Source organism: Humulus lupulus, chromosome 1 (assembly GCF_963169125.1).
Source record: "Humulus lupulus chromosome 1, drHumLupu1.1, whole genome shotgun sequence".
NCBI classification, from domain to species: Eukaryota; Viridiplantae; Streptophyta; class Magnoliopsida; order Rosales; family Cannabaceae; genus Humulus; species Humulus lupulus.
The window spans coordinates 298,558,336-298,577,826 of record NC_084793.1 but is presented as its reverse complement, the minus strand read 5'-3'; positions in this window follow the sequence as shown (position 1 = coordinate 298,577,826).

The window sequence follows — 19,491 nt, the reverse complement described above, 5'->3', positions numbered from 1 at the left end:
TCCTTATTTTCAAACACAAGACCAGTATCCAAAGAGCCCTTAACATACCTGAAAATCCACTTTAATGCATACCAATGTTCTTGGCCAGGATTAGCTAAGAACCTGCTTTACCATGCTCATGGCATAGGCCAAATCAGGTCTGGTGCAAACCATGGCATACATGAGACTTCCTACTCCACTTGCATATGGAACTTTTTCCATGTACTTCTCCTCTTCTTCTGTTTTTGGAGATTGAGATTGAGAGAGTTTAAAGTGTTGAGCTATAGGAGTTGAAACCGTGTTTGCCTTGTTCATGCCAAACTTTACTAAAATCTTTTCAAGGTAATTTTTCTGAGATAGAGTGACTGTGTGTGGCCTTTTCCTTCTGATATCAATGCCCGGAATTCTCTTGGCAGCTCCAAGGTCTTTCATTTCGAATTCCTTTTTGAGTTTCTCCTTAAGCTTGTTTATTTCAGTCTTATTCTTCCCTACTATAAGGATGTCATCAACATAAAGTAGAAGATATATTTGATTGTTAAAATAGACGCATGAATCATAACTACTCTTAGTGTATCCAACTTTTAACATGAATTCATTAAATCTTATATTCCATTGTCTAGGTGCTTGTCTAAGACCATATAGAGATTTCTGTAAAAGACAAACCTTGTTTGGGTCATTTCCTTTGAAACCTTCAGGTTGTATCATGTAGATCTTTTCATCAAGTTTACCATGTAAGAAAGTTATTCTGACATCCATTTGTTCCACCTCAAGATCAAATCTGGCCACTTTTTCCATTATGGTTCGGATTGAGGTTTGTTTAACAACAGGAGAGAAAATATCATTAAAGTCAATCCTTTCTTTCTGAGTGAAGCCTTTTGCCACTAATCTCGCTTTGTATCTTGTGCTCTCAATCCCTGGTATACCTTCCTTTTTTCTAAAAATCCATTTGCAACCAACTAGCTTCTTATTTTCTGGTTTGTCAACTAGAATCCAGGTGTTGTTTCTCTGTAAAGACATCATTTCTTCTTGAATGGCTTGTATCCATGATGCACTATCTTTACAATTTATGGCTTCTTGGTAACATGTAGGGTCTGAGTTATCAATTTCTTCAGCTGCAGCAAGAGCAAAGGCTGTAAAATTTGCAAATCCCAGTTGGTCTGGTGGTCTAATATCCCTTCTGTTTCTATCTCTTGCCAACTAATATGAGCTCAATTTGTCATCACTCTCTTCATCATCTAAATCTGATATATCAGATTTACTGTTGGTATCACTAGTTGTTTGTGATTCCACCTCAACCTGAATTTTATTCTTCCCAATTGGTGTCAAGTATTCTGAGTTGACAACAGTCTTCATTGCCATTTCTTCTTCTCTAAAAACAACATCTCGACTTATTATGCACTTCTTATGCCCTGGTTCTAGACACCAAAGCTTATAACCTTTTACTCCATCAGGATAACCCAAAAACAAGCATCTAATCGCTCTTGGCTGTAGTTTATCTTGTCTAATGTGTGCATAGGCAGTGCAACCAAAAACTCTCAAGTGATCATATTTGGGTGTTTGTCCCGTCCATATTTCTTGAGGTGTCTTGAAATTTAAAGCAACAGATGGACATCTGTTGATTAAATAGCAAGCTGTCTTTACTGCTTCTCCCCAAAAATGTCTCTCCAAATTTGCACCCTTAAGCATGCACCTTACCCTTTCTAGAATTGTTCTGTTCATCCTTTCGGCCAAACCATTCTGTTGTGGAGTTCCAGCCACTGTGAGATGCCTTGCTATGCCTTCTTTACTACAAAACCTGTTGAATTTAGTTGAGCAAAATTCTAACCCGTTGTCAGTTCTGAGTTTCTTTATTCTCTTGCCCGTTTGATTTTCAATCAATTTCTTCCAAGTGACAAATGTCTCAAAGGTCTGATCTTTACTCTTCAGAATAAACACCCATACTTTCCTAGAAAAGTCATCTATTATGCTTAAGAAATAGCTGCCACCACCAAGTGTTTTTATTCTTGAAGCACCCCACAAATTTGAATGAATATAGCTAAGTTTTTCTTTTGTGTTATGCTGTCCTGTACTGAACTTTACTCTACAGCTCTTTCCATATACACATTCCTCACAAAAGCTTAATTTATTACTCAAACCATTCTAAAAAACTCCTTGTTTTTCTAACTCAAGTAACCCTCTTTCACTGACATGGCCGAGTCTCAAGTGCCATAAGTTTGTCATATTGATTCCCTTTTCTTTTATAGTTGGTGCAGCTTTACCACTAATTGTTTTTCCATCTAGAAAATACAGTCCATTGTTGAGTTCGCCCTTTCATAACAACCAGCGACCTTCTTGATATTTTGAGAATTCCATTATCAACTTTAACAGTGAAACCATTTCTGTCAAACATCCCAATAGATAGATTTCTTTTAAGTTCAGGAACATACCTAACTTGCTGAATTGTCTTGACTGCACCATCATTCATCTTCATCATAACTGAACCAATTCCTCTAACTTGACAAGCTTTATTATTTCCTAGAAGAACAGTACCTCCTTGTATTTCTTCGAATTCACAGAAGAATTCTTTAGTTGGGCACATGTGAAAAGAGCATCCGGAATCCAAGATCCATTCTCCACCTGAATCTGAGCTTGATACTATCAGAACTTCTGTTGAGTCATACCCGTTTGATGCTACATCAGCTTCTCCTTTCTCCTTAATTTTATCACGATTCAGTTTGTTCTTCAGGGCATAGCACTCATCTCTAAAGTGACCTTCCTTCTTGCAGTAGTAACATTTCTTCCCAGTAGCTGATCTTGATTTAGATCTTGAAGGATGTCCTCCATGATTCTTGTTATTCCTGCTACCTCTGAAATCTCTCTTTTCTGTTCTTCCTCTTACAAAGAGTCCATCACCACTGATTTCATTCCTGTCATTAGATTTCTTTTGGATTTCCTTGGAATTCAAGGCTGCTTTCACTTCAGACATTGTTAGAGTTTCTTTTCCATAAAGTATAGTATCAACGAAATGTTCATATACCTTTGGTAGTGAGCTTAGCAGTATAATGGCTTGATCTTCTTCATCTAGTTTCACCCCAATATTGTTCAGATCAAGAATGATCTTATTGAAGTCATCTAAATGTTTTCTGAGTTCTTTGGTGTCATCCATTCTCAGAGTATATAGCTTCTTCTTCAGATAGAGTTTATTGGCCAATGATTTCTTTAAGTAAATCGATGCTAATTTATTCCACAGTTCTATAGCAGTCTCCTCATTTGATACCTCTTGAAGCACCTCATCTCCTAGGCACAATATGATTGCACTATGTGCCTTGGTTTGAAGTTCTTGCTGTTTCTTTTTATCATCACCAAGTCCTACCAAAGCCTTGCTATCAATTGCTTCTGCAATCCTCTGATGAACCAGAAAAGCTTTCATCTTAATTCTCCATAGACTGAAATCGTTGGTCCCTGTAAACTTGTCCACTTCAAATTTAGCTGCTACCATTTCTTGCTGAATCTTGAGTGTGAAAAATCCTGGTTCTTGAAGCTTTCAACAAACAACTTGAGCTGCTGATACCAATTGTTGTGAACCAAGATTCCTGTAAAAACTGAAATAATAATGAATGGCTAGAATAGAGTATGCAAATGAATTTGTAAATATAACAAATTTAAGAACAGAGCAAATTGGAAATAACACACCAAATATTACGTGGTTCAGCTCCTTCTTGGGGAGCCTACATCCACGACTAGAACTGCCCTTTGGGCTTGGACTTTATTGATCAAAATAGCTTCAGCAGTACACTCAAGAACAGCTTACAAGTCTGTCAAAAAACACAAAAGAGTCTTGCTCTCAAACTCAGTACAAAAATTTACAACATAAAACTCCTCTCAAAAACTTCTTCTAATCTTCTTGGTTGTTCTTTTGAAACTGAGTAGTAGCTCCTTAAATAGATGACCAATCTAAAATAGGAGACTAGAAGTTAGTCATAACTAACTTAACCAACTGTGACTTGTAATTGGATAAAAGAGTATACACGTGAGAAACTAAATGTATCAAGTGGCTGAACTATCTTCACCACAATTGTTCACATTAATTAATATTTTCATATTTATGTGTAGAGTTGCCTAATCCTTTGAAGTCACATTTAATCCCAACTTTCCTTTACTTTCATTTCTCTGCTACACCTTGATTTGAGAAAAAGCATGACTAGTTTGTTTTTTCAATTGGAACCTACAGCTGCCAATTAATGGTTAATCAATGATATTTTATAAGTACGATCACTTGCTTTTAACTATTGTATGACTTGTAATACCTCTGACGAATGGATTTGGGTTCGTTTTGTTTTTATAATACTGTGATAAATTTATTTCCCTTTCTTTTCTCAGTTGCAAATAATGTGTTTGTTAAAATGCATCAAAGAGACCGTGTAAAGAAACATCATGGGAACCAAGGATAAACTTATTTCATTATGGGTGTGCATTTTTTCTAATTTGTATATCAAGTAGCATACACATATTTTATCTTGATTGAGAAATTGTTGAAATTGTGGGGCATACTTATTTTTGTGCTCTAATTGGCATACTTTTCTAGGCTTTCTCATTAAAACATGAATTTTGGATTTAAGTGTCTCTTGTTTATATAATTAATCATATATGTATATAGGCACATTTCTATATATTGTCAAGTTTATTCAAGATAAATAATTTTGCTACTAAATGAAAGATTCATTACCTTCACTATGATGTCCACATATATTTTTAGGATCTAGGTTTTGAATATTACTCTGTATAATAAATGAGCCTTTTGAGATAGGTATCTTTATTAATTGGAAATGCTTTTTTTTTCTTTCTTTTATTAAGGAAGATAAATTGACACAAGATAATGTTGTAGTATAACTAATAGGCTAGTATTTATCATAGTTCCATTTCATTGTGAAAAATATTGTTGGATCTCTATTTCTTTCTCTAAATCTGTGAATGATGTCTGCAAGAAAAGTTTTCCATGTCAACCCTAAAACTTTTATTTCATCTTTAACTTAATACACATTATGGTAATCTTTAGGAACATCTTCAGTGACTCTTATTTATTTTAATGTTAATGTTATTTTTTAGCCTTCCATTGATTTGCATTACTCTATGAGGAATATCAATTTAATGTATCATGTTGGCCTCTTTATTAAAGTTTTTTGTGAAGCACTATTTGAAAACAAACTTATTTAATGGATGTTTGATATACTAAAAATGGTAATTTATTACTACTAGATCACACTTTCATGATTAATTAAGTTTTTATTTGAATATTGATTCTCTTAATTAAGTTTCAAGGAACCTTATGCCCTCATGTGATTGATTCTTGACCTAAATTAGAATTATTTTAGAGTGATATCATTTGTAAAATCCAAAATTTTTGGTCAATGTGGTTGTATAACTGATAATAAATTATTTTAACCCATAAACATTAGTACAATAATAATAAAAAAAAGACTAGTAATATATATTACATATTAATTTTATGATATCTATATATAATATAACACATAAAGGAATATCTAGATTGCCATGTTCTGCTTATCCAATTTATTAGAATTGTTTTGCTCTTTCCTCCTTTCAAGACAATTTTCAAGAAGTTAATGGCCTATATTAGAATTCTTTAATTAATATATTTATATACTTTATATATGATGTTATAGGAAAAGTAAAAATAATAATTTGTACAATGATCTTACACCAGCGGTCGGTGTGTAACCGACCTACCATGTCTTACACCAGAGGTCGATTTGGCGCCAACTAACCTACCATGTTTTTACATCATAAGTCACTGCATGGGAAGTCGGTTCCTAACCGACTTATCATGTAATTTTTGTAATAGTGGATATATATAATTAATATATGTTACAGAGGTTATTTAAGTTGTTAACTTTAATATCTATGACTAATTATATGTGATCTATATTCATGTGGATAAGCAAGCTATGCTCTATATCTTTATCCTTTAAGTTTAACTTGTTATATTTCTCTTATAGTTTATTTTTATGAGATGAACATAAGTATTGGTGTCGTCTAAATTGCATTCAGTTTGAGGACTTATCTCTATTCTTTCCTTTTCCCTTTTGTTCAGTTTTATAATGCTTCATGCAATGACTTTAAAAGAAAGCTTGTATTGAAATCATTATGTAATTGGTTTGGTTTATTCTCTATATTGGTTTGAAAGTTTGTGTGGATTACATATTACTTTTACCTTTTCTTTGTTTACTTTCAATCTGAATATATATTGGTGATACTGATTGAAACAGTTTTGAAGTTAGGTGTGCTTATAATCAAGAAGTAAACATACTCTGTCAGAGAAAAATGTTAGAAGCTTTCTGTAAAGAGACATTCCAAACACAATCAATTTTTCTAGCACCACAATGCATCTAAAAAGTAAGCTTTGTGCAATTTCTTGATTTAATTTTCTATGTATCTTTCAGTAAGAAGTAACAATACATATGTCTACTGCCATTTACAAATAATATTATACATGTGTATTTGTAAAGTACTATCTTCAATGTCTATTATTGTTCAAAACTACAATGATATCCTTTGTATGACTGAATTGATAGGAGAGCAGAACTGTTAATCAAATTTTGTTGGAAAGTCAGTACCAAAATAAATAGTTGAAAAGTGATTGATGTTTGAGAATAATAATCAAAGTTTGTTGAAAAGTGGATCATGTTTCAGCATTTTTGCGTCATTTAAACCAGTCAAATAGCTTTTGTCAATTTTAGTACTATGCAATGGCACGAGCTATACAGTTTTATTATTATTATTATTTCCTTAAAAAAATCACCATGATAAAAAGATTTAAATCTTGGTATGTTTTTTCATCATTAATTTTACAATTCGTACCTGCTATGTAGAATTAGTAATGGTTTTATCTATTTAATTGTTAATAGCTACCAAAAAAATAGAAATAGTAGGGTAATGTAATTACATATGGAATGGATTTATTTTTATTTGCAACTCTTATGTTGAGTTAAAAGTTGGTACTTTTGTTAGTTTGCATGTCATTGTTAATTAGTTATTAGTTGTATTTGTTTCATTTAGTTCATATAAGTTTTTGCTCAAATTAAACTATTTACGTCTTGCTTTGATAATGATTAAATAATTCTTTTTCAATGTGCAGGGATAATGAGATTATATTTCTTTGAAGCAAATGTGAGTAATGCTTGTAGTTGAGGTCTTTGGAACCAAATAATTTATTTCCCAACTTTGTACAAGTCATGTTGCGTATTTAGTGATGATAGAATTCTAATTGAGTAAAATTCATCTTCTAATATAACTTTGGAAGCCTAATCTAAACTAAATATTGTATTTCTATTCGAGTAATTAATAATATATATTATCTTGTTTGGCTTCAACGATATATATTATTTTTCATTAATTATTTGCAAGGAATAGTGTTATATAATGTATGCAAGGCATTAGCTAAAAAATTTATATGGTTTCTAATAATATAAAAAAAAATGTATTATCAGATATTTATAAGTATAAATTGAGTTATGCAAACAATTTTATATATTATGGAAAATGTGTTATTGCAAAGTGTACAATATAGGTACAAAATAATGTTGTGTAATCTATTATATATAACATAAGGAAATAATTATCTATTTATTAAAATAACACAACAAAAGTATTATTGGAGACTATACAATAACATTTCATAATAACTTTGGAAAAGTGTTATGTAAAGTGCTCCAACCTACGATAATACGGCTTTCCTTAACAAATCAAAAATTGTTATTGTAATGCCCTTGGTAGCCAAGAATGTTACACTGTGTATTTATAAAGGTCCAGGACTTGCTAATCAAGTCATTTAGTTAAAAACGTGTCACTAAAACCATTAATGAACTAGGGTTAAAGGTTTTGGTCATAAAAGATACATTTCATTTAATTTAACGTTTTATACAAGGGATCCCGTAAGAAACAGCGTTTGAAAGTCAGTTTACAAAATTTCAAAGCATAAACAATCGCTAGCAACTCTAAGGGCAAAACAGACATTTATGGTCCTCCTGTTTCTGTCTCTACCTCAACCGTGGTGGCATAGTAGCTAGTCATGTACATTCTGCCTTCAGAGCTCTCCGAATCAGGGCTGATCAAGCTTACCCTTGCCTTTACTTGCACCACGTAGCACCCATGAGCCAACAACCAGCAAGAAAACATGACATCTTATCACAAACAATGATAACAATTAAATAACTCTTTAAGCATGTTCATACACTTATCAGTCCACATTAACCATATAGTCCATAGACATAACCAGAGAATCTACAAACCAATACCCAGCTATTCATCATGACAAGTTCATCAATCAACAATAATAACAAAATCACATGATAATCAAGGTTGACGCCTTTAGGTCGCACCCTCTGTTTACCCCACTGACTCCAGTCCGCTTAAACCGAGCTCAGTGAATATTAAGCTGTCCTCAGCTACCAGTGGCTGAGCCGCACCCTGTGCGCCAATGTAAACTCCGACACTCTTAGGCCGTTTGTTTATTATTCACATCGCATAATACCATCCTTCATTAAGCATACAAAATAGGGAACCCTTAGTCGCATTATCAATTCACACCCGGGTGCAGTTTTATTACCTTTAATTTCCAAGTGTATTGATTACGAGAGACGCCTCTTGAGCACAATCCATTTCCCTAGCCCTAGTTTATACCTAGCCACAACCAAGATAAGGGATACCATTAATAGTTTTAAAAAGGTTTCTGAATAAAGTTCTAGCCTCCGGGACGTCGAATTCCACCAAACACGGTAATGGGATCGATCCCGAGCACCCTAGGTTAGGTTCCCGCACTTAAAAACTCCAAAAGGGCAAAAATTCCCTTAGGGGCCGCGGCTCAACCTTCCTATGCCGCGGCATGCCCCCAACCAGAGACTCAACCTCGCCCAAAAATAGACACGGGCCGCGGCTCAACCTTCCCCATGCCGCGACCCGCCCTCCTTCTCCAGCATCCATCAGCTTCAGAGGGCCGCGACACACCAACAACTAAGTCGCAGCCTGACCCCTTTGAACCCAGAAAAACCACCATTTTTAACACTCGAACCTCACTCAAAACCACCCATAACCATCCCAATGATATAATCCCATTATCACAACATTCTAACATGATTTCAACAACACAACGCAACATCAACCAAGTCTAGAAACTCATCAAAACAACATTTCAATCTTTGAAACCCACAAGCTCAAGAACACCAAAACCAGTCAGAAAAACCCAGAATTCAAACACTATATCATGAATTGAAGCTTACCTTCACTGAAGAATCAATCCTCCAAACACTTACTGAGCTAACTCCCAAGCTTTCTGCCTTAATTCAACCTTTAATACCAAAACCCATAAACACTTTAGAACCCAGCCATATTCACAGAATTTAACCACCAAAGATAAAGCTTAGAACTTACCTTAACTCTTGATGCTAACCCTGAGCTAATCTTCCAAAACCTCTACTCAATTCACTGAGTTCCAGCCAAGTTTTCCTTAGTTTTTCTGGAGTTTCCCCTTGAGAGAGTGAAATAAGAGAGAGAAGGGTTGGCTTAGCCTTTGTTCTACCACTTTCTGAGTTTTACTTAGTCTATCCTTAAGCAATTAAGTCAATCCCGAGGCTCGGGGTACCAAACACGTCCCCGAGGGAAAAATTGTAAAATTCTCCAGTATTCCCACCTAAGCTTCCTAACCTCAAATATATCTCCAATTATTTATTTCCATAACCCGATAACCCAAATAACCATCTAATACCCAAAACACCCCTTGACTTGCCCCAAGTCAAGTATTAGGTCCCGTTGTGACTTTTCGCTAACTGGCTCCCTAGGATCGCCTCAAGTCGCATGCTGCAGATATACCCACATAATAATGTGGTCCTCACAGTTATGACATATAATCACATTTATGCCCTCAACGGGCTAAATTTACAGATATACCCCTTTAAGCTAAACGGGGCCTACATGCATTTCATATATATATTCATATATTCATACAAGCATGCTTATCATAGAATCATGCATTAAACTATTTAATTCATACATAAACTAATCGTGCCCTCCCGGCACACTAATCAAGGCCCTTAAGCCTTATTAGTGATTTTGGGTCGTTACAACTATCCCTTCCTACTGAGAATTTCATCCTCAAAATTTACCTGAATAGCTGGGGATACTAATCCCGCATCACCGACTCAAGCTCCCAGGTCGCTTCCTCGACCTTGCTATTCCTCCACAATACTTTAACTAGCGGAATTGTCTTATTTCGTAAAACCTTGTCCTTCTGATCTAAAATCTGAACCGGTTGTTCCTCATAGGAAAAATCTGTCTGCAATTCTAAGTCCTCATACTTCAGCACATGTGTCGCATCTAAGACATACTTCCATAACATAGAAACATGAAACACGTCATGAACTCCCGACAACGACGATGGCAAGGCCAATCTGTAAGCCCCCTGTCCAATCCTTTCTAAAATCTCGAAAGGTCCAACAAATCGAGGGCTCGGCTTGCCTTTTACTCCAAATCTTCTCACCCCTTGCAGTGGTGAAACTTGCAGAAACACGTGGTCCCCAACCTAGAACTCCACGTCTCTACACTTAGGATCAACGTAGCTTTTATGTCTACTCTGCGAAGCAAGCATTTTGGCTCGGATCTTTTCAATAGCTTCACTTGTCTTCTGAACCATGTCTGGCCCTAAGTATTTCCTCTCACCCATCTCAACCCAATGAATGGGCGACCTACACTTCCTTCCATATAACATTTCATAATGAGCCACCCCAATCATGGAATGATAACTGTTGTTATATGAAAACTCAATCAATGGGATAAACTTACTCTAAGATCCCTCGAAATCAATCACACACGCCCTAAGCATGTCCTCTAACACCTGAATCATCCTCTCAGACTGTCCATCGGTCTGAGGGTGAAAAGTTGTGCTAAACTTCAATTGAGTCCCCATGGCTTTCTGCAGAGCTCCCCAGAACTTGGAGGTAAAGATAGGGTCTCGATCAGATACAATAGACTTAGGAACCCGTGGAGACGAACTATCTCCCTCACATACAACTCTGCATGCTGTTCCACCGTGTAAGTTGACTTCACCGGAAGAAAATGAGCTGACTTGGTGTATCTATCCACTATCACCCACACCGAGTCAAGAAGCCCTACAGTCATGGGTAAACCTCCCACAAAATCCATAGTAATATCCTTCCATTTCCACTCGGGAATACCCAAAGGCTGAAGCAACCCCGCTGGTCGCTGATGCTCATCTTTTACTTGATGACATGTCAAACACCTAGCCACGTACTCCACCACATCCTTCTTCATTCCGGGCCACCAATATAATGTCCGTAGATCCTGATACATCTTCGTGGAACCTGGATGAAGCGAGTACGATGTAGTGTGAGACTCATCTAATATCTCTCGTCTAATCCCTTCATCGGCTGGGACACAAATCCATCCCTGATATCGAAGCATACCAACCTCAGAAACTGAATAGTCCTTAGTTGTCCATGCTAAGACATTCTGTCTAACTTTCTATAACTGAGCATCCACCAATTGACCCTCCCTGATCCGCTCTAGTAGGGTCGACTCCAAAGTAACATTGGCAAATCGGCCCACCACCAGCTCTATCCTTTCCCTGGTCATCTTATCTGTCAACTCTCTCGAGATCTGAACAGAACTAAATAACTTCTCCGAGCCCCTTCGGCTCAATGCATTCGCCACTACATTGCTTTTCCTGGGTGGTAAAGAATATCGTAGTCATAGTCATTTACAAACTCTAGCCAACGCCTCTGCCCCATGTTCAGATCCTTCTGGGTGAAGAAATACTTCAAACTCTTATGGTCAGTGTATATCTCGCACTTCTCCCCATACAGGTAATGTCGCCACACTTTCAATGCGAATACCACTGCCGCCAATTCCAGATCATGGGTAGGATACCACTGCTCATATTCCTTCAGCTGTCGTGATGCATAAGCTATAACTTTCTCATTCTGCATCAACACACAGCCTAGACCCATCCTTGATGCATCACAGTATACCACAAACTTTCCTTCCTCTGAAGGAACACTCAGCATAGGTGCAGTAATAAGTCATCGCTTCAATTCTTGGAAACTATTTTCACACTTCTCTGACCAAACGAACTTCTGATTCTTCCGTGTCAACTCTATCATCGACGAAGCAATCTTCGAGAATCCTTCTACAAACTGCCTGTAATAACCTGCTAACCCGAGGAAACTCTGCACCTCCGAAGCGTTACTTGGCCTCGACCAATCTCTTACTGCCTCCACCTTGGACGGATCCACCTTAATCCCCTCTGCGCCAACTATATGCCCAAGAAAAGTCACCTCTGGTAACCAAAACTCACACTTCTTAAACTTTGCATATAACCGATGCTCCCTTAATCTCTGCAAGACCTGTCGAAGATGTTGCTCGTGCTCTGCCTCTAAACTAGAGTATACTAAAATGTCATCGATGAAGACAATGACGAACTGATCCAAGAAATCTTTGAACATCCTGTTCATTAGATCCATGAAAGCTACCGGGGCATTGGTCAAACCAAAAGACATGACAAAAAACTCATAATGTCCATACTGCGTTCGGAAGGCCGTCTTCGTTATGTCCTCATCCTTGATCCTCAGCTGGTGATAACCAGATCGAAGATCAATCTTTGAGAACACCGTCTTTCCCTGCAACTGACCGAACAAGTCATCGATCCTTGGTAGAGGGTACTTGTTCTTGATGGTCAACTTGTTCAATTCTCTGTAATATATACACATCCTCAGAGTCCCGTCCTTCTTCTTAACAAACAAAATGGGAGCACCCCATGGAGAGTACCTAGGCCTGATGAACCCCAAATCTAGAAGTTCTTGTAACTGAATCTTCAATTCCTTCAACTCTGCTGGTGCCATCCTATATGGTGCCCTTGATACTGATTCTGTCCCCAGTGCTAACTCAATAAAAAACTGAATCTCCCTGCGCGGCGGCAATCCTGGTAGATCCATATGAAATACATCCAAGAACTCACACACCAATCTAGTCTCTCCCAGCCCTGCTGACATAACCCTGGTAGTGTCCACCACACTAGCCAGAAAACCTATGCATCCTCCCTGTAACAAGTCTCTGGCTCTCAATGCTGATATCATGGGTACGCGGGGTCCATATTCCACACCTACGAAGATGAAAGGATCCTTGCCCTCAGGCTCAAAAGTCACCATCTTCTTCCTACAATCTATAGTAGCCCTATATCTGACTAGCCAATACATTCCTAAGATCATGTCAAAATCCTCCATGTCTAGCTCAATCAAGTCTACTGAGAGCTCCCTACTATCAATCATCACTGGCAGTTCCCTAATCTATCCCCTAGAAACTACCAATTCCCTAGTAGGAAATAAAGTCCCAAACCCCGCAGTCTGATACTCACTAGGTCTACACAATCTATCAATCACTTTACTATAAATAAATAAATGTGTATCACCAGAATGAATCAATACAGTAAAAGGAGAACCACAGCTAGAAAGCTGACCTGTCACTTCCGAGGGACTAGCCTCGGCCTCTGCTTGTGTCAAAGTGAACACTCAAGCTGTCCACCTTTCCTGCTTCCCCTTTCTTCACTGTTGGGAAATCCTTCTTGAGGTGCCCTACTGTACCGCACACATAGCAGGCCTTGGCCCAACACTCGCCCTGATGGCGTCTTCTGCACCTCGAGCACTCCGGATAACTCTTTCATGCCTCACCGCCGCCCTGACGACCACCCTGAACACCCCAACCCCTCCTATCAGGACCAGCAGCGGTCGAAGTGTCAGAGGTCTTCCTCTTAAAATCACTGGGGCCTCCGCCCCTACCAGACCCAGAATAAGGAGGCACCACCCTGCGACCCTCGCGCCTCACTGTACTTTCCTTCCAAATCTTGTTCTCCGCTTCTTCAGCAGTAAGAGCCTTCTCAATAGCCTGAGCATAAATTTTCCCCCCAGGCACATTTGTTATCCTCACATCCCGGGCTATCATAGCATTAAGTCCTTTAAGAAACCTGTCTTGCCTAGCAGCATCTATAGGCACAAGATCTGGTGCAAATTTTGCAAGTCTATCAAACTTTAGGGCATACTCAGTAACTGTCATGTTGCCCTGCACCAACCCAACAAACTCATTAACCTTCACTGCCTTGATGGCAACATTGTAGTATTTCAGGCTGAACAAATCTTTAAATACAACCCAACTCAAAGAAGTGACGTCCCTGGTCTGTGATGCCACTTCCCACCAAATGCGGGCATACTCTCTCAGCATATGTGTGGCACAGGCCACTCTGTCAAAACCTTCTATCCTCATGAAGTCTAGGATAGTAGTAATCATAGTCATCCACTGTTCGACCTTTAGTGGGTCAGGTCCTCCCTCAAAAGTTGGGGGATGCTGCTTTCAGAACAGCTCATACAATGGCTCCCACCTGTTCCCAACTTCCACTGGCTGAATAACTGGTGCCACTACAGGTGGCACAATAGGTGCAACACTCCCTGATGGAGCGTGTTGTCGTAGGAGACGAATCTTCTCATCTTGGTTCTGAAGTCGCGCTTACATCTCTGCTATAATCTGCTGCCAGTTCTCAGGGGCTGGCGGAGGAATCTGGCCCTGGTCATCACTCCCAGTCCCAGACCTAGTGTTAGCTAGTGATAACTCTACAAAATAGCTTAAATGTTTAAGTAAATTAAACTTTAAATTAATATTTTCATGGAACTTTATTGTATATTTTATTATTGAAAATATTTAATTTATGTTTGTTTTATAGGGAATTTGTTGAATTTTATTTGCTCTTGAAAAGTAAGAAGAATGATAAAAAAAAGTGACATTTTTTTGTGAAAAGCAAAGGAAATTGGCCTTTTTGCCAAGCTGAAATCCCGCAGCCACAGGCCCAACTAGCATCACATAATGCCTCCAACAGCTGTCCCCAGCCTTCACGCCCAGCCAACCAATTCCTTGCACCCAGGCCATCCGAAGCAGCTTCTCCACCACACGGGCCAGCACTCGGCCCAGCCGAAGACCCAACTCCCAGGCCCAATCGAAGAACCCCTGCCCACAGCTGCCAACAACTACTTTTTCCCATTTTGTTGAGCCCAACAAAAACATATATTGTCTCCTTGTCCCCATTGTCCAAAATTACCAATTTTTTACCCAAATTTTTCTACACATTTTACCCAAAAATCATCATTACACCCTATAATTTACCCCTATTTTCCATATTATTATTAATTTAATCAATTTAATTAATTTAAATTGATTATTTTAATACTTTCATTTTGGCTATAAATAGGGAATTTTCAAGACCATTTGGGTGTGCTTAATTTTGGAGGCGGTTACACTACACAAGTTCTACACTTTCAAGACCTCTCTATTCTCTTCATCTTTTTCTTCTTTTTGGTCATTTTTCTATGAGCTTTTAGAGGAAAATTTTGGGGGTTTCTCCTCCAAATTTTCCTATTTATGTTTGTAATTTTTTTGTTTGTAATTTCTATTATAGTTATGAGTTTCTAACCTTTTTAAGATTATTAAGGTGATGATGAAACAATATGTAACTAGATAGTATTTATTTTGTATGTTGATTTCCCATGTTGTGCAATAAAATTTATGGATTTTCTTCTTCAAATATTTTATTTCATCTTAAATATCTTGTATTTTAGATTGCTAGAACATATTTACACTTTGTTCTTCATTAGTGCAAAAACATAATATTCTTTGTGTAAGATGTGTCATTAAATTGGATACATCCATGCTTAGAACAAAAATATTATGTATTGCCTTATAAATAATGTTCATTGATTTATTTGTACTTTCATTAGATTGATTTACACTAAATGCTTTGAAATTATAATTTTTTTAAAAGTGAAGATAGATCCTATAATTTTATAAAAACTTGTGCTTAAATTGAATATCTAATTTGAATAAGTGATGGTTTGATTAATTTCTAGTATTACGAAAACTTGGGAATCAATGTCCTTTTAAATATTATTGAACTTATATTTTGTGGATTCTATTATCTTAATAATATTTATTTTATTATACTGTTTAAAATTGTTAATTTAAGTATATTTTGTCTTTAATATCTTTATTATTATCTTTTATTTTATTTTTATTATACAAAAATCGCATCAATCTTTGGGGCTATGTTAGAATTTGTTAATTTTGGTTTAAAATAGTTTTCTTTTCGATTTTAGACAACTCATTTGGGTTCGATTTCGTACTTACACGAACACTATATTCCATATATGATTCGTGCGCTTGTGAGTATAAATTTTTAAAACATACCCGTTTTGGGTCCATCAAGATTTTGGCGCCGTTGCCGGGGAGTTGCGAGAAAAGAATCGAATTTTGTCTCAAGGTTAGTGAATTCTTCTACTAGTTATTTTTATTTTTTGCACTTAAAAAAAAAGAAAAAAATGTATATACAAAAATAAAAAAAAATATTTATTTATATAAAAACAAAAAAAAAAGATAAAAAGAAAATTTGGGACGGTTCTACCATCCATAAAAAAAAAATTACTTATGTAGTTATATTTATTGTGTTTTTTTAGTTGACGACACTTGTGCCTCCTATCTATCTTTTTAATTTTTATAGTTGATGACACATCTATCTCCTATCTATCCTTTTAATTTTTATAGTTGACAGCACTTGTGCCTCCTAACTTTGTTACAATTTTATTTCATTTATATCTTTGTTATTTGACGGTACTTGTGCCTCATAGCTTTTGAGTTATTATTATTTTTATTATTATTGTTATTTTGTGATAGTTGATGGCATTTGTGCCTCCTAACTTTTTATTTCATTATATTGTTATTAGTTGATGGCACTTGTGCCTCCTAAATTTTGTTTAATATCTTAACTTTGTTTTTGTTCTCTTAATTTTATTTTCTTGTTCTTTTTACCTTAATTGTCAAAAATATATATATATATATAATTTGTCATTTAGTTTTTACCATATGGATCATTTTAATTATAGTTGGAATTCTGAGTACAACTATTATGAGCAATCAAATTTAAATTATGGAGAAACTAATGATATGTATATGATGCATGAATCTTTTGATATCCATTTTACCCCCACCTATAATCCAAAATTTTCATGGAGTCATACCAAATCTCCAATGAATCAATAGCATGAATTCAACATGCTTAATCCAAGTCATGCCCAATCCGATATATCATATCCCATTCAACAAGAAACGAGCCCATCTTTAGAGGATACCATACACCAGTTCATGCAATCAACCTACCAAATCTTACAAGCCCAGTCTCAGTCAATCTCAAAAATTGAGACGATAGTAGGACCACTTGCAACTGTTATAGAGTCGGAAAAACAAGTTTATCTCAACCAATCCATTCCCAATCAAAATAGTCAAATTAAAAGTGAAAAAGAGAATGAAGTTGTTGAAGAACTTGTAATATGCATCCAACCCCCTAATGAAACAAAAGAGTTGGATGAAATAATTTTCGAGGCTCATGAAGAAAATGAAAAAGACATAATTATATCTCAAGAGCCCATAAATGAACAAATTTGTATATTTACTCAAAATGAAAAGGAGTCTAATATAGATATGCAATTTTCTAATTTTATTGATATTCCATTAAAATTGCATATTTCTTATTTTCTTGTAGGTGTGATGTTATCAATCACTATTAATGGCATTTGCATCAAATTTATAACTCACCCTACTAATGAAATTTTACACCATCGATTGGGTGTAGGTTGAAAGAAAAAAATTATAGTCGAGCTAAAGACTATAAACTAAAGCGCTTTGGGGGAGGCAACCTATACAGTTCATATTTCATTTTGTATTTCACTTGTTGTTGTGTGTTATGTTTCATGTTTTTCAAATTCCAAAAATCTTGAAGGAAACTTCTTGCCCAAAAAGAAAAGAAGAGAAGAAAACAAAAGAGCCAAATCAAGGAAGCATTCATCAAAGGGAGTAGTTCGTAATTTTTTCCATTTTATTAAACATTACGGACAATGTTTCATTTAAGTTTGAGGGTAATGTGTATGTATTTTTTTTTGTGTTTATGCATGTGTTTTCATTTGTTGTAAAATTAAAAAAAAAAAAATTCTTTATTTGTTTTCTTTTTGTTTTTATGTGATTTTCATTTGTTATATATATATATATTCCTTGTTTTGTTTGAAAAAAAAAATATCGGTGATTTTTCATTTTCTAATGATAAGAATTATGATTGAAATTGTTCTTAGTTCTTAGAAAAATATAAATAATTATTAAGCTTTACTTTTAATTTTTAAAGTTAGTTTTGTTTAAATATATATTTTTCATAATATGTCACTTTTCTATTCTATTCGAATTTGTGATATTTGGATATAGTTTATTTAACCATTAAATTCTTTAAATCTCTAAAAAAAATTTTTGAAAAATCCTAGAATTTGCTTGATTATCTCTTGAGGTTTAATTTATTTTTTTTTGCATAAACTTGTCTAAATGGTCACATGATGATTTAATGTTTTTGTGTTTGTATTTTAAGTATCTATTTTGAAAACAATTTTAACTTTTCAAATTAATTACACAAGCTTTACTTTTATTTATGGTTTTCTTTGAACTATTTCCATTATGTAATTTTTGAGTTAAACACTTGACATCACCAATTAAAAAAAAAATTGTGTGTTTTTAATTTTTCTCTTGCTCGAGGATTAGCACTTTTTATGTGCTAATCCTCGAGCAAAAGAAAAAAAAAATTGTTTTCTTTGAACTACAAAATAAAGTTATTTTACCACTTTTTATGTGCTAATTGTTGCTTAATTCTTGAGTTTTTAATTGATTTATTAAGTTTTTAAGTAATTTTGAATTTATTGAATTTATTTTGATTTTCTATATTTTTTGTGTGTTTGTATAGTTATTGTGTTGTAAAATGTTATAGTTTAATTATTTAAAATTAATATTGCTAAATTAGGAGTAAAAAGATGTAATTTTTAGCTTAAATGTTTCAGTAAATTAAATTTTAAATTAATATTTTCATGGAACTTTATTGTATATTTTATTATTGAAAATATTTAATTTTAATTTAATTTATGTTTGTTTTATAAGGAATTTGTTGAATTTTATTTGCTCTTGAAAAGCAAGAAGAATGATAAAAAAAAGTGACATTTCTGTGAACAGCAAAGGAAATTGGCCTTTTTGCCAAGCTGAAGGCCCACAGCCACAGGCCCAACCGAGCAGCACATGATGCCAAGCTGAAGGCCCACAGCCACAGACCCAACCGAGCATCACATGATGCCTCCAACAGCTATCCCCAGCCTTCACGCCCAGCTAGCCAATTCCTTGCACCTAAGCCATTCGAAGTAGCTTCTCCACCACATGGGCCAGCACTCGACCCAGCCGAAGACCCAACACCCAGGCCCAACTGAAGACCCCCTACCCACAGCTGCCAACAGCCACTTTTCACTACTACAAAAAAGGGCAATTGTGTCAGTCAACGCAGTTGACTGACGCTGTTGACCAAGAATTAGCATTTGTGGTAGTTGGGCACTGCCA